Source organism: Schistocerca gregaria, unplaced genomic scaffold (genome assembly GCF_023897955.1).
Source record: "Schistocerca gregaria isolate iqSchGreg1 unplaced genomic scaffold, iqSchGreg1.2 ptg000413l, whole genome shotgun sequence".
NCBI lineage: Eukaryota > Metazoa > Arthropoda > Insecta > Orthoptera > Acrididae > Schistocerca > Schistocerca gregaria.
This window is the reverse complement of record NW_026061846.1, coordinates 396,444-420,807: the sequence shown is the minus strand read 5'-3', so window position 1 is coordinate 420,807 and position 24,364 is coordinate 396,444.

Below are 24,364 nucleotides of genomic sequence, written 5' to 3'. Positions count from 1 at the left end.
CATTGGTCACTAGCCGACTTATCTCCGAGGGTCTATAGCTGCCTCATACCAGATGGACGTACTCTTTGGCAGTCAAGTTTGTTTTCTCCCTCTCATAACCCACAGTTAATTCTTACCGTCAGATCCTGGTATTGACGATGGAACACACAAATAGCGTCGCGGTTCTATAGATCGATGTCCAGCGTAACTATCTACAAGGGTCTATTGGTGCCTCGGTCACCGGATGGTCGCGTTTTGTCATCTAGTTTTCAAATCCGACGCAAAACTAACAGTTACTTTTAATTTCTCTCATCCTCTCAATGACGATAGAACACATACTGCGATGGTTTTCAGTACATCGTCTACCAGCAGATTTATCTCCCAGCATTTATTACTGCCTGGGTCACCACATGAACGTTGTCCTACGAGTAAAGTTTCGGGAATCCGACGCAAATTTGACAGTTAATTGCGACATTCCCACCATCCTAATGACGATGCAACACAGAAATTCCGTCGCGATTCAATACATTGGTCACTAGCCGACTTATCTCCGAGGGTCTAACGCTGCTTCATACCAGGTGGATGTACAATTTGGCTGTCAAGTTTCTTGTCTCCGACTCAAAACTCTCAGCTAATTCTCACCGTCAGATTCTGGTATGGACGACGGAACACACAAATAGCGTCGCGATTCAGTACACTGATGTCTAGCATAACTATCTACAAGGGTCTATTGGTGCCTCGGTCACCGGATGGTCGCGTTTTGTCATCTAGTTTTCAAATCCGACGCAAAACTGACAATTTATGTTCTCTCATCCTGATGGTTTTCAGAACATCGTCTTCCAGCAGATTTACCTCCAAGCATCTATTACTGCCTGGGTCACCACATGAACGTTCTCCTGCGAGTAAAGTTTCGGGAATCCGGCACAAATTTGACAGTTAATTACGACATTCCCAACATCCTAATGACGATGCAACACAGAAATTCCGTCGCGATTCAATACATTGGTCACTAGCCGACTTATCTCCGAGGGTCTATCGCTGCCTCATACCAGATGGACGTACTCTTTGGCAGTCAAGTTTGTTTTCTCCCTCTCATAACTCACAGTTAATTCTTATTGTCAGATCCTGGTATTGACGATGGAACACACAAATGGCGTCGCGATTCAATAGATCGATGTATAGCGTAACTATCTACAAGGGTCTATTGGTGCCTCGGTCACCGGATGGTCGCGTTTTGTCAGTCTAGTTTACAAATCCGACGCAAGATTGGCAGTTAATATTATTCCTCCCATACTCTCAATTACGATGGAACACACATACTGCGATGGTTTTCAGAACATCGTCTTCCAGCAGATTTATCTCCGAGCATGCCTTGGTCACCACATGATCGTTGTCCTACGAGTAAAGTTTCGGGAATCCGACGCAAATTTGACAGTTAATTGCGAAATTCGCACCATCCTAATGACGATGCAACACAGAAATTGCGTCGCGATTCAATACATTGGTCACTAGCCGACTTATCTCCGAGGGTCTAACGCTGCCTCATACCAGACGGATGTATAATTTGGGCGTCAAGTTTCTTGTCTCCGACTCAAAACTCTCAGCTAATTCTCACCGTCAGATCCTGGTATGGACGACGGAACACACAAATAGCGTAGCGATTCAGTATATTGATGTCTAGCGTAACTATCTATAAGGGTCTATTGGTGCCTCGGTCACCGGATGTTCGCTCTTGGTCAGTCTTGTTTTCAAATCCGACGCAAATTTGACAGTTAATTGCGACATTCCCACCATCCTAACGACGTTGCATCACAGAAATTGCGTCGCGATTCAATACATTGGTCACTAGCCGACTTATCTCCGAGGGTCTATCGCTGCCTCATACCAGATGGACGTACTCTTTGGCAGTCAAGTTTGTTTTCTCCCTCTCATAACTCACAGTTAATTCTTATTGTCAGATCCTGGTATTGACGATGGAACACACAATTTGGCGTCGCGATTCAATAGATCGATGTATAGTGTAACTATCTACAAGGGTCTATTGGTGCCTCGGTCACCGGATGGTCGCGTTTTGTCAGTCTAGTTTACAAATCCGACGCAAGATTGGCAGTTAATATTATTCCTCCCATACTCTCAATAACGATGAAACACACATACTGCGATGGTTTTCAGAACATCGTCTTCCAGCAGATTTATCTCCGAGCATGCCTTGGTCACCACATGATCGTTGTCCTACGAGTAAAGTTTCGGGAATCCGACGCAAATTTGACAGTTAATTGCGAAATTCGCACCATCCTAATGACGATGCAACACAGAAATTGCGTCGCGATTAAATACATTGGTCACTAGCCGACTTATCTCCGAGGGTCTATAGCTGCCTCATACCAGATGGACGTACTCTTTGGCAGTCAAGTTCGTTTTCTCCCTCTCATAACTCACAGTTAATTCTTACCGTCAGATCCTGGTATTGACGATGGAACACACCAATAGCGTCGCGATTCAATAGATCGATGTCCAGCGTAACTATCTACAAGGGTCTATTGGTGCCTCGGTCACCGGATGGTCGCGTTTTGTCATCTAGTTTTCAAATCCGACGCAAAACTGACAGTTAATTTTATTTTCTCTCATCCTCTCAATGACGATAGAACACATACTGCGATGGTTTTCAGTACATCGTCTACCAGCAGATTTATCTCCCAGCATTTATTACTGCCTGGGTCACCACATGAACGTTGTCCTACGAGTAAAGTTTCGGGAATCCGACGCAAATTTGACAGTTAATTGCGACATTCCCACCATCCTAATGACGATGCAACACAGAAATTGCGTCGCGATTCAATACATTGGTCACTAGCCGACTTATCTCCGAGGGTCTAACGGTGCTTCATACCAGGTGGATGTACAATTTGGCTGTCAAGTTTCTTGTCTCCGACTCAAAACTCTCAGCTAATTCTCACCGTCAGATTCTGGTATGGACGACGGAACACACAAATAGCGTCGCGATTCAGTACACTGATGTCTAGCATAACTATCTATAAGGGTCTATTGGTGCCTCGGTCACCGGATGTTCGCTCTTTGTCAGTCTTGTTTTCAAATCCGACGCAAATTTGACAGTTACTTGCGACATTCCCACCATCCTAACGACGTTGCAACACAGAAATTGCGTCGCGATTCAATACATTGGTCACTAGCCGACTTATCTCCGAGGGTCTATCGCTGCATCATACCAGATGGACGTATTCTTTGGCAGTCAAGTTTGTTTTCTCCCTCTCATAACTCACAGTTAATTCTTACCGTCAGATCTTGGTATTGACGATGGAACACAAAAATGGCGTCGGGATTCAATACATCAATGTCTAGCGTAACTATCTACAAGGGTCTATTGGTGCCTCGGTCACCGGATGGTCGCCCTTTGTCAGTCTAGTTTACAAATCCGACGCAAGATTGGCAGTTAATATTATTCCTCCCATACTCTCAATTACGATGGAACACACATACTGCGATGGTTTTCAGAACATCGTCTTCCAGCAGATTTATCTCCGAGCATGCCTTGGTCACCACATGATCGTTGTCCTACGAGTAAAGTTTCGGGAATCCGACGCAAATTTGACAGTTAATTGCGAAATTCGCACCATCCTAATGACGATGCAACACAGAAATTGCGTCGCGATTCAATACATTGGTCACTAGCCGACTTATCTCCGAGGGTCTAACGCTGCCTCATACCAGATGGATGTATAATTTGGGCGTCAAGTTTCTTGTCTCCGACTCAAAACTCTCAGCTAATTCTCACCGTCAGATCCTGGTATGGACGACGGAACACACAAATAGCGTAGCGATTCAGTACATTGATGTCTAGCGTAACTATCTATAAGGGTCTATTGGTGCCTCGGTCACCGGATGTTCGCTCTTGGTCAGTCTTGTTTTCAAATCCGACGCAAATTTGACAGTTAATTGCGACATTCCCACCATCCTAACGACGTTGCATCACAGAAATTGCGTCGCGATTCAATACATTGGTCACTAGCCGACTTATCTCCGAGGGTCTATCGCTGCCTCATACCAGATGGACGTACTCTTTGGCAGTCAAGTTTGTTTTCTCCCTCTCATAACTCACAGTTAATTCTTATTGTCAGATCCTGGTATTGACGATGGAACACACAAATGGCGTCGCGATTCAATAGATCGATGTCCTGCGTAACTATCTACAAGGGTCTATTGGTGCCTCGGTCACCGGATGGTCGCGTTTAGTCAGTCTAGTTTACAAATCCGACGCAAGATTGGCAGTTAATATTATTCCTCCCATACTCTCAATTACGATGGAACACACATACTGCGATGGTTTTCAGAACATCGTCTTCCAGCAGATTTATCTCCGAGCATGCCTTGGTCACCACATGATCGTTGTCCTACGAGTAAAGTTTCGAGAATCCGACGCAAATTTGACAGTTAATTGCGAAATTCGCAACATCCTAATGACGATGCAACACAGATATTGCGTCGCGATTCAATACATTGGTCACTAGCCGACTTATCTCCGGGGTCTAACGCTGCCTCATACCAGATGGATGTACAATTTGGCTGTCAAGTTTCTTGTCTCCGACTCATAACTCACAGTTAATTCTTACCGTCAGATCCTGGTATCGACCATGGAACACACAAATAGTGTCGCGATTCAGTACGTCGATGTCTAGCGTAACTATCTACAAGGGTCTATTGGTGCCTCGGTCACTGGATGTTCTCTCTTTGTCAGTCTAGTTTTCAAATCCGACGCAAATTTGACAATTAATTGCGACATTCCACCATCCTAACGACGTTGCAACACAGAAATTGCGTCGCGATTAAATACATTGGTCACTAGCCGACTTATCTCCGAGGGTCTATAGCTGCCTCATACCAGATGGACGTACTCTTTGGCAGTCAAGTTTGTTTTCTCCCTCTCATAACCCACAGTTAATTCTTACCGTCAGATCCTGGTATTGACGATGGAACACACAAATGGCGTCGCGGTTCAATAGATCGATGTCCAGCGTAACTATCTACAAGGGTCTATTGGTGCCTCGGTCACCGGATGGTCGCGTTTTGTCATCTAGTTTTCAAATCCGACGCAAAACTAACAGTTACTTTTAATTTCTCTCATCCTCTCAATGACGATAGAACACATACTGCGATGGTTTTCAGTACATCGTCTACCAGCAGATTTATCTCCCAGCATTTATTACTGCTTGGGTCACCACATGAACGTTGTCCTACGAGTAAAGTTTCGGGAATCCGACGCAAATTTGACAGTTAATTGCGACATTCCCACCATCCTAATGACGATGCAACACAGAAATTGCGTCGCGATTCAATACATTGGTCACTAGCCGACTTATCTCCGAGGGTCTAACGGTGCTTCATACCAGGTGGATGTACAATTTGGCTGTCAAATTTCTTGTCTCCGACTCAAAACTCTCAGCTAATTCTCACCGTCAGATTCTGGTATGGACGACGGAACACACAAATAGCGTCGCGATTCAGTACACTGATGTCTAGCATAACTATCTATAAGGGTCTATTGGTACCTCGGTCACCGGATGTTCGCTCTTTGTCAGTCTAGTTTTCAAATCCGACGCAAAACTAATAGTTAATTTTATTCCTCAAGTACTCTCAATTACGATGGAACACACATACTGCGATGGTTTTCAGAACATCGTCTTCCAGCAGATTTATCCCCAAGCATGTCTGGGTCACCACATGATCGTTCTCCTGCGAGTAAAGTTTCGGGAATCCGACGCAAATTTGACAGTTAATTGAGACATTCCCCCCATCCTAATGACAATGCAACACAGAAATTGCGTCGCGATTCAATACATTGGTCACTAGCCGACTTATCTCCGAGGGTCTAACGCTGCCTCATACCAGATGGATGTACAATTTGGCTGTCAAGTTTCTTGTCTCCGACTCGTAACTCACAGTTAATTCTTACTGTCAGATCCTGGTATCGACCATGGAACACACAAATAGCGTCGCGATTCAGTACATCGATGTCTAGCGTAACTATCTACAAGGGTCTATTGGTGCCTCGGTCACCGGATGTTCTCTCTTTGTCAGTCTAGTTTTCAAATCCGACGCAAATTTGACAATTAATTGCGACATTCCCACCGTCCTAACGACGTTGCAACACAGAAATTGCGTCGCGATTAAATACATTGGTCCTTAGCCGACTTATCTCCGAGGGTCTATCGCTGCCTCATACCAGATGGAAGTACTCTTTGGCAGTCAAGTTTGTTTTCTCCCTCTCATAACTCAGTTAATTCTTACCGTCAGATCCTGGTATTGACGATGGAACACACAAATAGCGTCGCGATTCAATAGATCGATGTCCAGCGTAACTATCTACAAGGGTCTATTGGTGCCTCGGTCACCGGATGGTCGCGTTTTGTCATCTAGTTTTCAAATCCGACGCAAAACTGACAGTTAATTTTATTTTCTCTCATCCTCTCAATGACGATAGAACTAATACTGCGATGGTTTTTAGTACATCGTCTACCAGCAGATTTATCTCCAAGCATCTATTACTGCCTGGGTCACCACATGAACGTTGTCCTACGAGTAAAGTTTCGGGAATCCGATGCAAATTTGACAGTTAATTGCGACATTCCCACCATCCTAATGACGATGCAACACAGAAATTGCGTCGCGATTCAATACATTGGTCACTAGCCGACCTAACTCCGAGGGTCTAACGCTGCTTCATACCAGATGGATCTACAATTTGGCTGTCAAGTTTCTTGTCTCCGACTCAAAACTCTCAGCTAATTCTCACCGTCAGATCCTGGTATGGACGACGGAACACACAAATATCGTCGCGATTCAGTACATTGATGTCTAGCGTAACTATCTACAAGGATCTAATTGTGCTTCGGTCTCCATATGGTTGCGCTTTGTCAGTGTAGTTTTCAAGTCCGACGCAAAACTGGCAGTTAATTGTATTCCTCTCATACTCTCAATTACGATGGAACACACATTCTGCGATGGTTTCCAGAACATCGTCTTCCAGCAGATTTATCTCCGAGCACGCCTGGTTCACCACATGATCGTTCTCCTGCGAGTAAAGTTTCGGGAATCCGACGCTAATTTGACAGTTAATTGAGACATTCGTATCATCCTAATGACGATGCAACACAGAAATTGCGTCGCGATTCAATACATTGGTCACTAGCCGACTTATCTCCGAGGGTCTAACGCTGCCTCCTACCAGATGGTGTACAATTTGGCTGTCAAGTTTCTTGTCTCCGACTCAAAACTCTCAGCTAATTCTCACCGTCAGATCCTGGTATGGACGATGGAACACACAAATAGCGTCGCGATTCAATACATCGATGTCTAGCGTAACTATCTATAAGGGTCTATTGGTGCCTCGGTCACCGGATGTTCGCTCTTTGTCAGTCTTGTTTTCAAATCCGACGCAAATTTGACAGTTAATTGCGACATTCCCAACATCATAACGACGTTGCAACACAGAAATTGCGTCGCGATTCAATACATTGGTCACTAGCCGACTTAACTCCGAGGGTCTATCGCTGCCTCATACCAGATGGACGTACTCTTTGGCAGTCAAGTTTGTTTTCTCCCTCTCATAACTCACAGTTAATTCTTACCGTCAGATCCTGGTATTGACGATGGAACACACAAATAGCGTCGCGATTCAATAGATCGATGTCCAGCGTAACTATCTACAAGGGTCTACTGGTGCCTCGGTCACCGGATGGTCGCGTTTTGTCATCTAGTTTTCAAATCCGACGCAAAACTGACAATTTATGTTCTCTCATCCTGATGGTTTTCAGAACATCGTCTTCCAGCAGATTTACCTCCAAGCATCTATTACTGCCTGGGTCACCACATGAACGTTCTCCTGCGAGTAAAGTTTCGGGAATCCGGCACAAATTTGACAGTTAATTACGACATTCCCAACATCCTAATGACGATGCAACACAGAAATTCCGTCGCGATTCAATACATTGGTCACTAGCCGACTTATCTCCGAGGGTCTATCGCTGCCTCATACCAGATGGACGTACTCTTTGGCAGTCAAGTTTGTTTTCTCCCTCTCATAACTCACAGTTAATTCTTATTGTCAGATCCTGGTATTGACGATGGAACACACAAATGGCGTCGCGATTCAATAGATCGATGTATAGCGTAACTATCTACAAGGGTCTATTGGTGCCTCGGTCACCGGATGGTCGCGTTTTGTCAGTCTAGTTTACAAATCCGACGCAAGATTGGCAGTTAATATTATTCCTCCCATACTCTCAATTACGATGGAACACACATACTGCGATGGTTTTCAGAACATCGTCTTCCAGCAGATTTATCTCCGAGCATGCCTTGGTCACCACATGATCGTTGTCCTACGAGTAAAGTTTCGGGAATCCGACGCAAATTTGACAGTTAATTGCGAAATTCGCACCATCCTAATGACGATGCAACACAGAAATTGCGTCGCGATTCAATACATTGGTCAATAGCCGACTTATCTCCGAGGGTCTAACGCTGCCTCATACCAGACGGATGTATAATTTGGGCGTCAAGTTTCTTGTCTCCGACTCAAAACTCTCAGCTAATTCTCACCGTCAGATCCTGGTATGGACGACGGAACACACAAATAGCGTAGCGATTCAGTATATTGATGTCTAGCGTAACTATCTATAAGGGTCTATTGGTGCGTCGGTCACCGGATGTTCGCTCTTGGTCAGTCTTGTTTTCAAATCCGACGCAAATTTGACAGTTAATTGCGACATTCCCACCATCCTAACGACGTTGCATCACAGAAATTGCGTCGCGATTCAATACATTGGTCACTAGCCGACTTATCTCCGAGGGTCTATCGCTGCCTCATACCAGATGGACGTACTCTTTGGCAGTCAAGTTTGTTTTCTCCCTCTCATAACTCACAGTTAATTCTTATTGTCAGATCCTGGTATTGACGATGGAACACACAATTTGGCGTCGCGATTCAATGGATCGATGTATAGTGTAACTATCTACAAGGGTCTATTGGTGCCTCGGTCACCGGATGGTCGCGTTTTGTCATCTAGTTTTCAAATCCGACGCAAAACTGACAGTTAATTTTATTTTCTCTCATCCTCTCAATGACGATAGAACACATACTGCGATGGTTTTCAGTACATCGTCTACCAGCAGATTTATCTCCCAGCATTTATTACTGCCTGGGTCACCACATGAACGTTGTCCTACGAGTAAAGTTTCGGGAATCCGACGCAAATTTGACAGTTAATTGCGACATTCCCACCATCCTAATGACGATGCAACACAGAAATTGCGTCGCGATTCAATACATTGGTCACTAGCCGACTTATCTCCGAGGGTCTAACGCTGCTTCATACCAGGTGGATGTACAATTTGGCTGTCAAGTTTCTTGTCTCCGACTCAAAACTCTCAGCTAATTCTCACCGTCAGATTCTGGTATGGACGACGGAACACACAAATAGCGTCGCGATTCAGTACACTGATGTCTAGCATAACTATCTATAAGGGTCTATTGGTGCCTCGGTCACCGGATGTTCGCTCTTTGTCAGTCTTGTTTTCAAATCCGACGCAAATTTGACAGTTACTTGCGACATTCCCACCATCCTAACGACGTTGCAACACAGAAATTGCGTCGCGATTCAATACATTGGTCACTAGCCGACTTATCTCCGAGGGTCTATCGCTGCATCATACCAGATGGACGTATTCTTTGGCAGTCAAGTTTGTTTTCTCCCTCTCATAACTCACAGTTAATTCTTACCGTCAGATCTTGGTATTGACGATGGAACACAAAAATGGCGTCGGGATTCAATACATCAATGTCTAGCGTAACTATCTACAAGGGTCTATTGGTGCCTCGGTCACCGGATGGTCGCCCTTTGTCAGTCTAGTTTTCAAATCCGACGCAAAACTAATAGTTAATTTTATTCCTCAAGTACTCTCAATTACGATGGAACACACATACTGCGATGGTTTTCAGAACATCGTCTTCCAGCAGATTTATCCCCAAGCATGTCTGGGTCACCACATGATAGTTGTCCTACGAGTAAAGTTTCGGGAATCCGACGCAAATTTGACAGTTAATTGCGACATTCCCACCATCCTAACGACGTTGCATCACAGAAATTGCGTCGCGATTCAATACATTGGTCACTAGCCGACTTATCTCCGAGGGTCTAACGCTGCCTCATACCAGATGGATGTACAATTTGGCTGTCAAGTTTCTTGTCTCCGACTCGTAACTCACAGTTAATTCTTACTGTCAGATCCTGGTATCGACCATGGAACACACAAATAGCGTCGCGATTCAGTACATCGATGTCTAGCGTAACTATCTACAAGGGTCTATTGGTGCCTCGGTCACCGGATGTTCTCTCTTTGTCAGTCTAGTTTTCAAATCCGACGCAAATTTGACAATTAATTGCGACATTCCCACCGTCCTAACGACGTTGCAACACAGAAATTGCTTCGCGATTAAATACATTGGTCCTTAGCCGACTTATCTCCGAGGGTCTATCGCTGCCTCATACCAGATGGAAGTATTCTTTGGCAGTCAAGTTTGTTTTCTCCCTCTCATAACTCAGTTAATTCTTACCGTCAGATCCTGGTATTGACGATGGAACACACAAATAGCGTCGTGATTCAATAGATCGATGTCCAGCGTAACTATCTACAAGGGTCTATTGGTGCCTCGGTCACCGGATGGTCGCGTTTTGTCATCCGACGCAAAACTGACAGTTAATATTATTTTCTCTCATCCTCTCAATGACGATAGAACAAATACTGCGATGGTTTTTAGTACATCGTCTACCAGCAGATTTATCTCCAAGCATCTATTACTGCCTGGGTCACCACATGAACGTTGTCCTACGAGTAAAGTTTCGGGAATCCGATGCAAATTTGACAGTTAATTGCGAAATTCGCACCATCCTAATGACGATGCAACACAGAAATTGCGTCGCGATTCAATACATTGGTCACTAGCCGACTTATCTCCGAGGGTCTAACGCTGCCTCATACCAGATGGATGTATAATTTGGGCGTCAAGTTTCTTGTCTCCGACTCAAAACTCTCAGCTAATTCTCACCGTCAGATCCTGGTATGGACGACGGAACACACAAATAGCGTAGCGATTCAGTACATTGATGTCTAGCGTAACTATCTATAAGGGTCTATTGGTGCCTCGGTCACCGGATGTTCGCTCTTGGTCAGTCTTGTTTTCAAATCCGACGCAAATTTGACAGTTAATTGCGACATTCCCACCATCCTAACGACGTTGCATCACAGAAATTGCGTCGCGATTCAATACATTGGTCACTAGCCGACTTATCTCCGAGGGTCTATCGCTGCCTCATACCAGATGGACGTACTCTTTGGCAGTCAAGTTTGTTTTCTCCCTCTCATAACTCACAGTTAATTCTTATTGTCAGATCCTGGTATTGACGATGGAACACACAATTTGGCGTCGCGATTCAATAGATCGATGTATAGTGTAACTATCTACAAGGGTCTATTGGTGCCTCGGTCACCGGATGGTCGCGTTTTGTCAGTCTAGTTTACAAATCCGACGCAAGATTGGCAGTTAATATTATTCCTCCCATACTCTCAATTACGATGGAACACACATACTGCGATGGTTTTCAGAACATCGTCTTCCAGCAGATTTATCTCCGAGCATGCCTTGGTCACCACATGATCGTTGTCCTACGAGTAAAGTTTCGGGAATCCGACGCAAATTTGACAGTTAATTGCGAAATTCGCACCATCCTAATGACGATGCAACACAGAAATTGCGTCGCGATTCAATACATTGGTCACTAGCCGACTTATCACCGAGGGTCTAACGCTGCCTCATACCAGATGGATGTACAATTTGGCTGTCAAGTTTCTTGTCTCCGACTCATAACTCACAGTTAATTCTTACCGTCAGATCCTGGTATCGACCATGGAACACACAAATAGTGTCGCGATTCAGTACGTCGATGTCTAGCGTAACTATCTACAAGGGTCTATTGGTGCCTCGGTCACTGGATGTTCTCTCTTTGTCAGTCTAGTTTTCAAATCCGACGCAAATTTGACAATTAATTGCTACATTCCCACCATCCTAACGACGTTGCAACACAGAAATTGCGTCGCGATTAAATACATTGGTCCCTAGCCGACTTATCTCCGAGGGTCTATAGCTGCCTCATACCAGATGGACGTACTCTTTGGCAGTCAAGTTTGTTTTCTCCCTCTCATAACTCACAGTTAATTCTTACCGTCAGATCCTGGTATTGACGATGGAACACACAAATAGCGTCGCGATTCAATAGATCGATGTCCAGCGTAACTATCTACAAGGGTCTATTGGTGCCTCGGTCACCGGATGGTCGCGTTTTGTCATCTAGTTTTCAAATCCGACGCAAAACTGACAATTAATTTTATTTTCTCTCATCCTCTCAATGACGATAGAACACATACTGCGATGGTTTTCAGTACATCGTCTACAAGCAGATTTATCTCCCAGCATTTATTACTGCCTGGGTCACCACATGAACGTTGTCCTACGAGTAAAGTTTCGGGAATCCGACGCAAATTTGACAGTTAATTGCGACATTCCCACCATCCTAATGACGATGCAACACAGAAATTGCGTCGCGATTCAATACATTGGTCACTAGCCGACTTATCTCCGAGGGTCTAACGCTGCTTCATACCAGGTGGATGTACAATTTGGCTGTCAAGTTTCTTGTCTCCGACTCAAAACTCTCAGCTAATTCTCACCGTCAGATTCTGGTATGGACGACGGAACACACAAATAGCGTCGCGATTCATTACACTGATGTCTAGCATAACTATCTATAAGGGTCTATTGGTGCCTCGGTCACCGGATGTTCGCTCTTTGTCAGTCTTGTTTTCAAATCCGACGCAAATTTGACAGTTACTTGCGACATTCCCACCATCCTAACGACGTTGCAACACAGAAATTGCGTCGCGATTCAATACATTGGTCACTAGCCGACTTATCTCCGAGGGTCTATCGCTGCATCATACCAGATGGACGTATTCTTTGGCAGTCAAGTTTGTTTTCTCCCTCTCATAACTCACAGTTAATTCTTACCGTCAGATCTTGGTATTGACGATGGAACACAAAAATGGCGTCGGGATTCAATACATCAATGTCTAGCGTAACTATCTACAAGGGTCTATTGGTGCCTCGGTCACCGGATGGTCGCCCTTTGTCAGTCTAGTTTTCAAATCCGACGCAAAACTAATAGTTAATTTTATTCCTCAAGTACTCTCAATTACGATGGAACACACATACTGCGATGGTTTTCAGAACATCGTCTTCCAGCAGATTTATCCCCAAGCATGTCTGGGTCACCACATGATAGTTGTCCTACGAGTAAAGTTTCGGGAATCCGACGCAAATTTGACAGTTAATTGCGACATTCCCACCATCCTAACGACGTTGCATCACAGAAATTGCGTCGCGATTCAATACATTGGTCACTAGCCGACTTATCTCCGAGGGTCTAACGCTGCCTCATACCAGATGGATGTACAATTTGGCTGTCAAGTTTCTTGTCTCCGACTCGTAACTCACAGTTAATTCTTACTGTCAGATCCTGGTATCGACCATGGAACACACAAATAGCGTCGCGATTCAGTACATCGATGTCTAGCGTAACTATCTACAAGGGTCTATTGGTGCCTCGGTCACCGGATGTTCTCTCTTTGTCAGTCTAGTTTTCAAATCCGACGCAAATTTGACAATTAATTGCGACATTCCCACCGTCCTAACGACAATGCAACACAGAAATTGCTTCGCGATTAAATACATTGGTCCTTAGCCGACTTATCTCCGAGGGTCTATCGCTGCCTCATACCAGATGGAAGTATTCTTTGGCAGTCAAGTTTGTTTTCTCCCTCTCATAACTCAGTTAATTCTTACCGTCAGATCCTGGTATTGACGATGGAACACACAAATAGCGTCGTGATTCAATAGATCGATGTCCAGCGTAACTATCTACAAGGGTCTATTGGTGCCTCGGTCACCGGATGGTCGCGTTTTGTCATCCGACGCAAAACTGACAGTTAATATTATTTTCTCTCATCCTCTCAATGACGATAGAACAAATACTGCGATGGTTTTTAGTACATCGTCTACCAGCAGATTTATCTCCAAGCATCTATTACTGCCTGGGTCACCACATGAACGTTGTCCTACGAGTAAAGTTTCGGGAATCCGATGCAAATTTGACAGTTAATTGCGAAATTCGCACCATCCTAATGACGATGCAACACAGAAATTGCGTCGCGATTCAATACATTGGTCACTAGCCGACTTATCTCCGAGGGTCTAACGCTGCCTCATACCAGATGGATGTATAATTTGGGCGTCAAGTTTCTTGTCTCCGACTCAAAACTCTCAGCTAATTCTCACCGTCAGATCCTGGTATGGACGACGGAACACACAAATAGCGTAGCGATTCAGTACATTGATGTCTAGCGTAACTATCTATAAGGGTCTATTGGTGCCTCGGTCACCGGATGTTCGCTCTTGGTCAGTCTTGTTTTCAAATCCGACGCAAATTTGACAGTTAATTGCGACATTCCCACCATCCTAACGACGTTGCATCACAGAAATTGCGTCGCGATTCAATACATTGGTCACTAGCCGACTTATCTCCGAGGGTCTATCGCTGCCTCATACCAGATGGACGTACTCTTTGGCAGTCAAGTTTGTTTTCTCCCTCTCATAACTCACAGTTAATTCTTATTGTCAGATCCTGGTATTGACGATGGAACACACAATTTGGCGTCGCGATTCAATAGATCGATGTATAGTGTAACTATCTACAAGGGTCTATTGGTGCCTCGGTCACCGGATGGTCGCGTTTTGTCAGTCTAGTTTACAAATCCGACGCAAGATTGGCAGTTAATATTATTCCTCCCATACTCTCAATTACGATGGAACACACATACTGCGATGGTTTTCAGAACATCGTCTTCCAGCAGATTTATCTCCGAGCATGCCTTGGTCACCACATGATCGTTGTCCTACGAGTAAAGTTTCGGGAATCCGACGCAAATTTGACAGTTAATTGCGAAATTCGCACCATCCTAATGACGATGCAACACAGAAATTGCGTCGCGATTCAATACATTGGTCACTAGCCGACTTATCACCGAGGGTCTAACGCTGCCTCATACCAGATGGATGTACAATTTGGCTGTCAAGTTTCTTGTCTCCGACTCATAACTCACAGTTAATTCTTACCGTCAGATCCTGGTATCGACCATGGAACACACAAATAGTGTCGCGATTCAGTACGTCGATGTCTAGCGTAACTATCTACAAGGGTCTATTGGTGCCTCGGTCACTGGATGTTCTCTCTTTGTCAGTCTAGTTTTCAAATCCGACGCAAATTTGACAATTAATTGCTACATTCCCACCATCCTAACGACGTTGCAACACAGAAATTGCGTCGCGATTAAATACATTGGTCACTAGCCGACTTATCTCCGAGGGTCTATAGCTGCCTCATACCAGATGGACGTACTCTTTGGCAGTCAAGTTTGTTTTCTCCCTCTCATAACTCACAGTTAATTCTTACCGTCAGATCCTGGTATTGACGATGGAACACACAAATAGCGTCGCGATTCAATAGATCGATGTCCAGCGTAACTATCTACAAGGGTCTATTGGTGCCTCGGTCACCGGATGGTCGCGTTTTGTCATCTAGTTTTCAAATCCGACGCAAAACTGACAGTTAATTTTATTTTCTCTCATCCTCTCAATGACGATAGAACAAATACTGCGATGGTTTTTAGTACATCGTCTACCAGCAGATTTATCTCCAAGCATCTATTACTGCCTGGGTCACCACATGAACGTTGTCCTACGAGTAAAGTTTCGGGAATCCGATGCAAATTTGATAGTTAATTGCGACATTCCCACCATCCTAATGACGATGCAACACAGAAATTGCGTCGCGATTCAATACATTGGTCACTAGCCGACCTAACTCCGAGGGTCTAACGCTGCTTCATACCAGATGGATGTACAATTTGGCTGTCAAGTTTCTTGTCTCCGACTCAAAACTCTCAGCTAATTCTCACCGTCAGATCCTGGTATGGACGACGGAACACACAAATATCGTCGCGATTCAGTACATTGATGTCTAGCGTAACTATCTACAAGGGTCTAATTGTGCTTCGGTCACCATATGGTCGCGCTTTGTCAGTCTAGTTTTCAAATCCGACGCAAAACTGACAGTTAATTGTATTCCTCTCATACTCTCAATTACGATGAAACACACATTCTGCGATAGTTTCCAGAACATCGTCTTCCAGCAGATTTATCTCCGAGCATGCCTGGTTCACCACATGTTCGTTCTCCTGCGAGTAAAGTTTCGGGAATCCGACGCAAATTTGACAGTTAATTGAGACATTCGTATCATCCTAATGACGATGCAACACAGAAATTGCGTCGCGATTCAATACATTGGTCACTAGCCGACTTATCTCCGAGGGTCTAACGCTGCCTCCTACCAGATGGTGTACAATTTGGCTGTCAAGTTTCTTGTCTCCGACTCAAAACTCTCAGCTAATTCTCACCGTCAGATCCTGGTATGGACGATGGAACACACAAATAGCGTCGCGATTCAATAGATCGATGTCCAGCGTAACTATCTACAAGGGTCTACTGGTGCCTCGGTCACCGGATGGTCGCGTTTTGTCATCTAGTTTTCAAATCCGACGCAAAACTGACAGTTAATTTATGTTCTCTCATCCTGATGGTTTTCAGAACATCGTATTCCAGCAGATTTACCTCCAAGCATCTATTACTGCCTGGGTCACCACATGAACGTTCTCCTGCGAGTAAAGTTTCGGGAATCCGGCACAAATTTGACAGTTAATTACGACATTCCCAACATCCTAATGACGATGCAACACACAAATTGCGTCGCGATTCAATACATTGGTCACTAGCCGACTCATCTCCGAGGGTCTAACGCTGCCTCATACCAGATGGATGTACAATTTGGCTGTCAAGTTTCTTGTCTCCCACTCAAAACTCACAGCTAATTCCTACCGTCAGATCTCCGTATTGACGATGGAACACACTAATAGCGGCGCGATTCTATACATCGATGTCCAGCGGAACTATCTAGAAGGGTCTATTTGTGCCTCGGTCACCGGATGTTCGCGCTTTGTCAGTCTTGTTTTCAAATCCGACGCAAAACTGACAGTTAATTGTATTCCTCCCATAGTCTCAATTACGATGGAACTCACATTCTGCGATGGTTTTCTGAACATCGTCTTCCATCATATTTATCTCCAAGTATCTATTACTGCCTGGGTCACCACATTGAACGTTGTCCTACGAGTAAAGTTTCGGGAGTCCGACGCAAATTTGACAGTTAATTGCGACATTCCCACCATCCTAATGACGATGCAACACAGAAATTGCGTCGCGATTCAATACATTGGTCACTAGCCGACCTAACTCCGAGGGTCTAACGCTGCTTCATACCAGTTGGATGTACAATTTGGCTGTCAAGTTTCTTGTCTCCGACTCAAAACTCTCAGCTAATTCTCACCGTCAGATCCTGGTATGGACGACGGAACACACAAATATCGTCGCGATTCAGTACATTGATGTCTAGCGTAACTATCTAGAAGGGTCTATTTGTGCTTCGGTCACCGGATGGTCGCGCTTTGTCAGTCTAGTTTTCAAATCCGACGCAAAACTGACAGTTAATTGTATTCCTCTCATTCTCTCAATTACGATGGAACACACATTCTGCGATGGTTTCCAGAACATCGTCTTCCAGCAGATTTATCTCCAAGCATCTATTACTGCCTGGGTCACCATATGATCGTTGTCCTACGAGTAAAGTTTCGGGGATCCGCCGCAAAATTGACAGTTAATTGACACATTCCCACCATCCTAATGACGATGCAACACAGAAATTGCGTCGCGATTCAATACATTGGTCACTAGCCGACTTATCTCCGAGGGTCTAACGCTGCTTCATACCAGATGGATGTATAATTTGGCTGTCAAGTTTCTTGTCTCCGACTCAAAACTCTCAGCTAATTCTCACCGTCAGATCCTGGTATGGACGACAGAACACACAAATAGCGTCGCGATTCAGTACATTGATGTCTAGCGTAACTATCTATAAGTGTCTATTGGTGCCTCGGTCACCGGATGTTCGCTCTTGGTCAGTCTTGTTTTCAAATCCGACGCAAATTTGACAGTTAATTGCGACATTCTCACCATCCTAACGACGTTGCAACACAGAAATTGCGTCGCGATTCAATACATTGGTCACTAGCCGACTTATCTCCGAGGGTCTATCGCTGCCTCATACCAGATGGACATACTCTTTGGCAGTCAAGTTTGTTTTCTCCCTCTCGTAACTCACAGTTAATTCTCTCGTAACTCTCTCGTAACTCACAGTTAATTCTTATTGTCAGATCCTGGTATTGACGATGGAACACACAAATGGCGTCGCGATTCAATAGATCGATGTATAGCGCAACTATCTACAAGAGTCTTTTGGTGCCTCGGTCACCGGATGGTCGCGTTTTGTCAGTCTAGTTTACAAATCCGACGCAAGATTGGCAGTTAATATTATTCCTCCCATACTCTCAATTATGATGGAACACACATACTGCGATGGTTTTCAGAACATCGTCTTCCAGCAGATTTATCTCCGAGCATGCCTGGTTCACCACATGATCGTTCTCCTGCGAGTAAAGTTTCGGGAATCCGACGCAAATTTGACAGTTAATTGAGACATTCGTATCATCCTAATGACGATGCAACACAGAAATTGCGTCGCGATTCAATACATTGGTCACTAGCCGACTTATCTCCGAGGGTCTAACGCTGCCTCCTACCAGATGGTGTACAATTTGGCTGTCAAGTTTCTTCTCTCCGACTCAAAACTCTCAGCTAATTCTCACCGTCAGATCCTGGTATGGACGATGGAACACACAAATAGCGTCGCGATTCAATACATCGATGTCTAGCGTAACTATCTATAAGGGTCTATTGGTGCCTCGGTCACCGGATGTTCGCTCTTTGTCAGTCTTGTTTTCAAATCCGACGCAAATTTGACAGTTAATTGCGACATTCCCAACATCATAACGACGTTGCAACACAGAAATTGCGTCGCGATTCAATACATTGGTCACTAGCCGACTTAACTCCGAGGGTCTATCGCTGCCTCATACCAGATGGACGTACTCTTTGGCAGTCAAGTTTGTTTTCTCCCTCTCATAACTCACAGTTAATTCTTACCGTCAGATCCTGGTATTGACGATGGAACACACAAATAGCGTCGCGATTCAATAGATCGATGTCCAGCGTAACTATCTACAAGGGTCTACTGGTGCCTCGGTCACCGGATGGTCGCGTTTTGTCATCTAGTTTTCAAATCCGACGCAAAACTGACAGTTAATTTATGTTCTCTCATCCTGATGGTTTTCAGAACATCGTCTTCCAGCAGATTTACCTCCAAGCATCTATTACTGCCTGGGTCACCACATGAACGTTCTCCTGCGAGTAAAGTTTCGGGAATCCGGCACAAATTTGACAGTTAATTACGACATTCCCAACATCCTAATGACGATGCAACACAGAAATTGCGTCGCGATTCAATACATTGGTCACTAGCCGACTTATCTCCGAGGGTCTAACGCTGCCTCATACCAGATGGATGTACAATTTGGCTGTCAAGTTTCTTGTCTCCCACTCAAAACTCACAGCTAATTCCTACCGTCAGATCTCCGTATTGACGATGGAACACACAAATAGCGGCGCGATTCTATACATCGATGTCCAGCGGAACTATCTAGAAGGGTCTATTTGTGCCTCGGTCACCGGATGTTCGCGCTTTGTCAGTCTTGTTTTCAAATCCGACGCAAAACTGACAGTTAATTGTATTCCTCTTATTCTCTCAATTACGATGGAACACACATTCTGCGATGGTTTCCAGAACATCGTCTTCCAGCATATTTATCTCCAAGCATCTATTACTGCCTGGGTCACCATATGATCGTTGTCCTACGAGTAAAGTTTCGGGGATCCGACGCAAAATTGACAGTTAATTGACACATTCCCACCATCCTAATGACGATGCAACACAGAAATTGCGTCGCGATTCAATACATTGGTCACTAGCCGACTTATCTCCGAGGGTCTAACGCTGCTTCATACCAGATGGATGTATAATTTGGCTGTCAAGTTTCTTGTCTCCGACTCAAAACTCTCAGCTAATTCTCACCGTCAGATCCTGGTATGGACGACAGAACACACAAATAGCGTCGCGATTCAGTACATTGATGTCTAGCGTAACTATCTATAAGTGTCTATTGGTGCCTCGGTCACCGGATGTTCGCTCTTGGTCAGTCTTGTTTTCAAATCCGACGCAAATTTGACAGTTAATTGCGACATTCTCACCATCCTAACGACGTTGCAACACAGAAATTGCGTCGCGATTCAATACATTGGTCACTAGCCGACTTATCTCCGAGGGTATATCGCTGCCTCATACCAGATGGACATACTCTTTGGCAGTCAAGTTTGTTTTCTCCCTCTCGTAACTCACAGTTAATTCTCTCGTAACTCTCTCGTAACTCACAGTTAATTCTTATTGTCAGATCCTGGTATTGACGATGGAACACACAAATGGCGTCGCGATTCAATAGATCGATGTATAGCGCAACTATCTACAAGGGTCTTTTGGTGCCTCGGTCACCGGATGGTCGCGTTTTGTCAGTCTAGTTTACAAATCCGACGCAAGATTGGCAGTTAATATTATTCCTCCCATACTCTCAATTATGATGGAACACACATACTGCGATGGTTTTCAGAACATCGTCTTCCAGCAGATTTATCTCCGAGCATGCCTTGGTCACCACATGATCGTTGTCCTACGAGTAAAGTTTCGGGAATCCGACGCAAATTTGACAGTTAATTGCGACATTCGCACCATCCTAATGACGATGCAACACAGAAATTGCGTCGCGATTCAATACATTGGTCACTAGCCGACTTATCTCCGAGGGTCTAACGCTGCCTCATACCAGATGGATGTACAATGTGGCAGTCAAGTTTGTTTTCTCCCTCTCATAACTCACAGTTAATTCTTACCGTCAGATCTTGGTATTGACGATGGAACACAAAAATGGCGTCGGGAATCAATACATCAATGTCTAGCGTAACTATCTACAGGGGTCTATTGGTGCCTCGGTCACCGGATGGTCGCGTTTTGTCATCTAGTTTTCAAATCCGACGCAAAACTGACAGTTAATTTTATTTTCTCTCATCCTCTCAATGACGATAGAACAAATACTGCGATGGTTTTTAGTACATCGTCTACCAGCAGATTTATCTCCAAGCATCTATTACTGCCTGGGTCACCACATGAACGTTGTCCTACGAGTAAAGTTTCGGGAATCCGATGCAAATTTGATAGTTAATTGCGACATTCCCACCATCCTAATGACGATGCAACACAGAAATTGCGTCGCGATTCAATACATTGGTCACTAGCCGACCTAACTCCGAGGGTCTAACGCTGCTTCATACCAGATGGATGTACAATTTGGCTGTCAAGTTTCTTGTCTCCGACTCAAAACTCTCAGCTAATTCTCACCGTCAGATCCTGGTATGGACGACGGAACACACAAATATCGTCGCGATTCAGTACATTGATGTCTAGCGTAACTATCTACAAGGGTCTAATTGTGCTTCGGTCACCATATGGTCGCGCTTTGTCAGTCTAGTTTTCAAATCCGACGCAAAACTGACAGTTAATTGTATTCCTCTCATACTCTCAATTACGATGAAACACACATTCTGCGATAGTTTCCAGAACATCGTCTTCCAGCAGATTTATCTCCGAGCATGCCTGGTTCACCACATGTTCGTTCTCCTGCGAGTAAAGTTTCGGGAATCCGACGCAAATTTGACAGTTAATTGAGACATTCGTATCATCCTAATGACGATGCAACACAGAAATTGCGTCGCGATTCAATACATTGGTCACTAGCCGACTTATCTCCGAGGGTCTAACGCTGCCTCCTACCAGATGGTGTACAATTTGGCTGTCAAGTTTCTTGTCTCCGACTCAAAACTCTCAGCTAATTCTCACCGTCAGATCCTGGTATGGACGATGGAACACACAAATAGCGTCGCGATTCAATAGATCGATGTCCAGCGTAACTATCTACAAGGGTCTACTGGTGCCTCGGTCACCGGATGGTCGCGTTTTGTCATCTAGTTTTCAAATCCGACGCAAAACTGACAGTTAATTTATGTTCTCTCATCCTGATGGTTTTCAGAACATCGTATTCCAGCAGATTTACCTCCAAGCATCTATTACTGCCTGGGTCACCACATGAACGTTCTCCTGCGAGTAAAGTTTCGGGAATCCGGCACAAATTTGACAGTTAATTACGACATTCCCAACATCCTAATGACGATGCAACACACAAATTGCGTCGCGATTCAATACATTGGTCACTAGCCGACTCATCTCCGAGGGTCTAACGCTGCCTCATACCAGATGGATGTACAATTTGGCTGTCAAGTTTCTTGTCTCCCACTCAAAACTCACAGCTAATTCCTACCGTCAGATCTCCGTATTGACGATGGAACACACTAATAGCGGCGCGATTCTATACATCGATGTCCAGCGGAACTATCTAGAAGGGTCTATTTGTGCCTCGGTCACCGGATGTTCGCGCTTTGTCAGTCTTGTTTTCAAATCCGACGCAAAACTGACAGTTAATTGTATTCCTCCCATAGTCTCAATTACGATGGAACTCACATTCTGCGATGGTTTTCTGAACATCGTCTTCCATCATATTTATCTCCAAGTATCTATTACTGCCTGGGTCACCACATTGAACGTTGTCCTACGAGTAAAGTTTCGGGAGTCCGACGCAAATTTGACAGTTAATTGCGACATTCCCACCATCCTAATGACGATGCAACACAGAAATTGCGTCGCGATTCAATACATTGGTCACTAGCCGACCTAACTCCGAGGGTCTAACGCTGCTTCATACCAGTTGGATGTACAATTTGGCTGTCAAGTTTCTTGTCTCCGACTCAAAACTCTCAGCTAATTCTCACCGTCAGATCCTGGTATGGACGACGGAACACACAAATATCGTCGCGATTCAGTACATTGATGTCTAGCGTAACTATCTAGAAGGGTCTATTTGTGCTTCGGTCACCGGATGGTCGCGCTTTGTCAGTCTAGTTTTCAAATCCGACGCAAAACTGACAGTTAATTGTATTCCTCTCATTCTCTCAATTACGATGGAACACACATTCTGCGATGGTTTCCAGAACATCGTCTTCCAGCAGATTTATCTCCAAGCATCTATTACTGCCTGGGTCACCATATGATCGTTGTCCTACGAGTAAAGTTTCGGGGATCCGCCGCAAAATTGACAGTTAATTGACACATTCCCACCATCCTAATGACGATGCAACACAGAAATTGCGTCGCGATTCAATACATTGGTCACTAGCCGACTTATCTCCGAGGGTCTAACGCTGCTTCATACCAGATGGATGTATAATTTGGCTGTCAAGTTTCTTGTCTCCGACTCAAAACTCTCAGCTAATTCTCACCGTCAGATCCTGGTATGGACGACAGAACACACAAATAGCGTCGCGATTCAGTACATTGATGTCTAGCGTAACTATCTATAAGTGTCTATTGGTGCCTCGGTCACCGGATGTTCGCTCTTGGTCAGTCTTGTTTTCAAATCCGACGCAAATTTGACAGTTAATTGCGACATTCTCACCATCCTAACGACGTTGCAACACAGAAATTGCGTCGCGATTCAATACATTGGTCACTAGCCGACTTATCTCCGAGGGTCTATCGCTGCCTCATACCAGATGGACATACTCTTTGGCAGTCAAGTTTGTTTTCTCCCTCTCGTAACTCACAGTTAATTCTCTCGTAACTCTCTCGTAACTCACAGTTAATTCTTATTGTCAGATCCTGGTATTGACGATGGAACACACAAATGGCGTCGCGATTCAATAGATCGATGTATAGCGCAACTATCTACAAGAGTCTTTTGGTGCCTCGGTCACCGGATGGTCGCGTTTTGTCAGTCTAGTTTACAAATCCGACGCAAGATTGGCAGTTAATATTATTCCTCCCATACTCTCAATTATGATGGAACACACATACTGCGATGGTTTTCAGAACATCGTCTTCCAGCAGATTTATCTCCGAGCATGCCTGGTTCACCACATGATCGTTCTCCTGCGAGTAAAGTTTCGGGAATCCGACGCAAATTTGACAGTTAATTG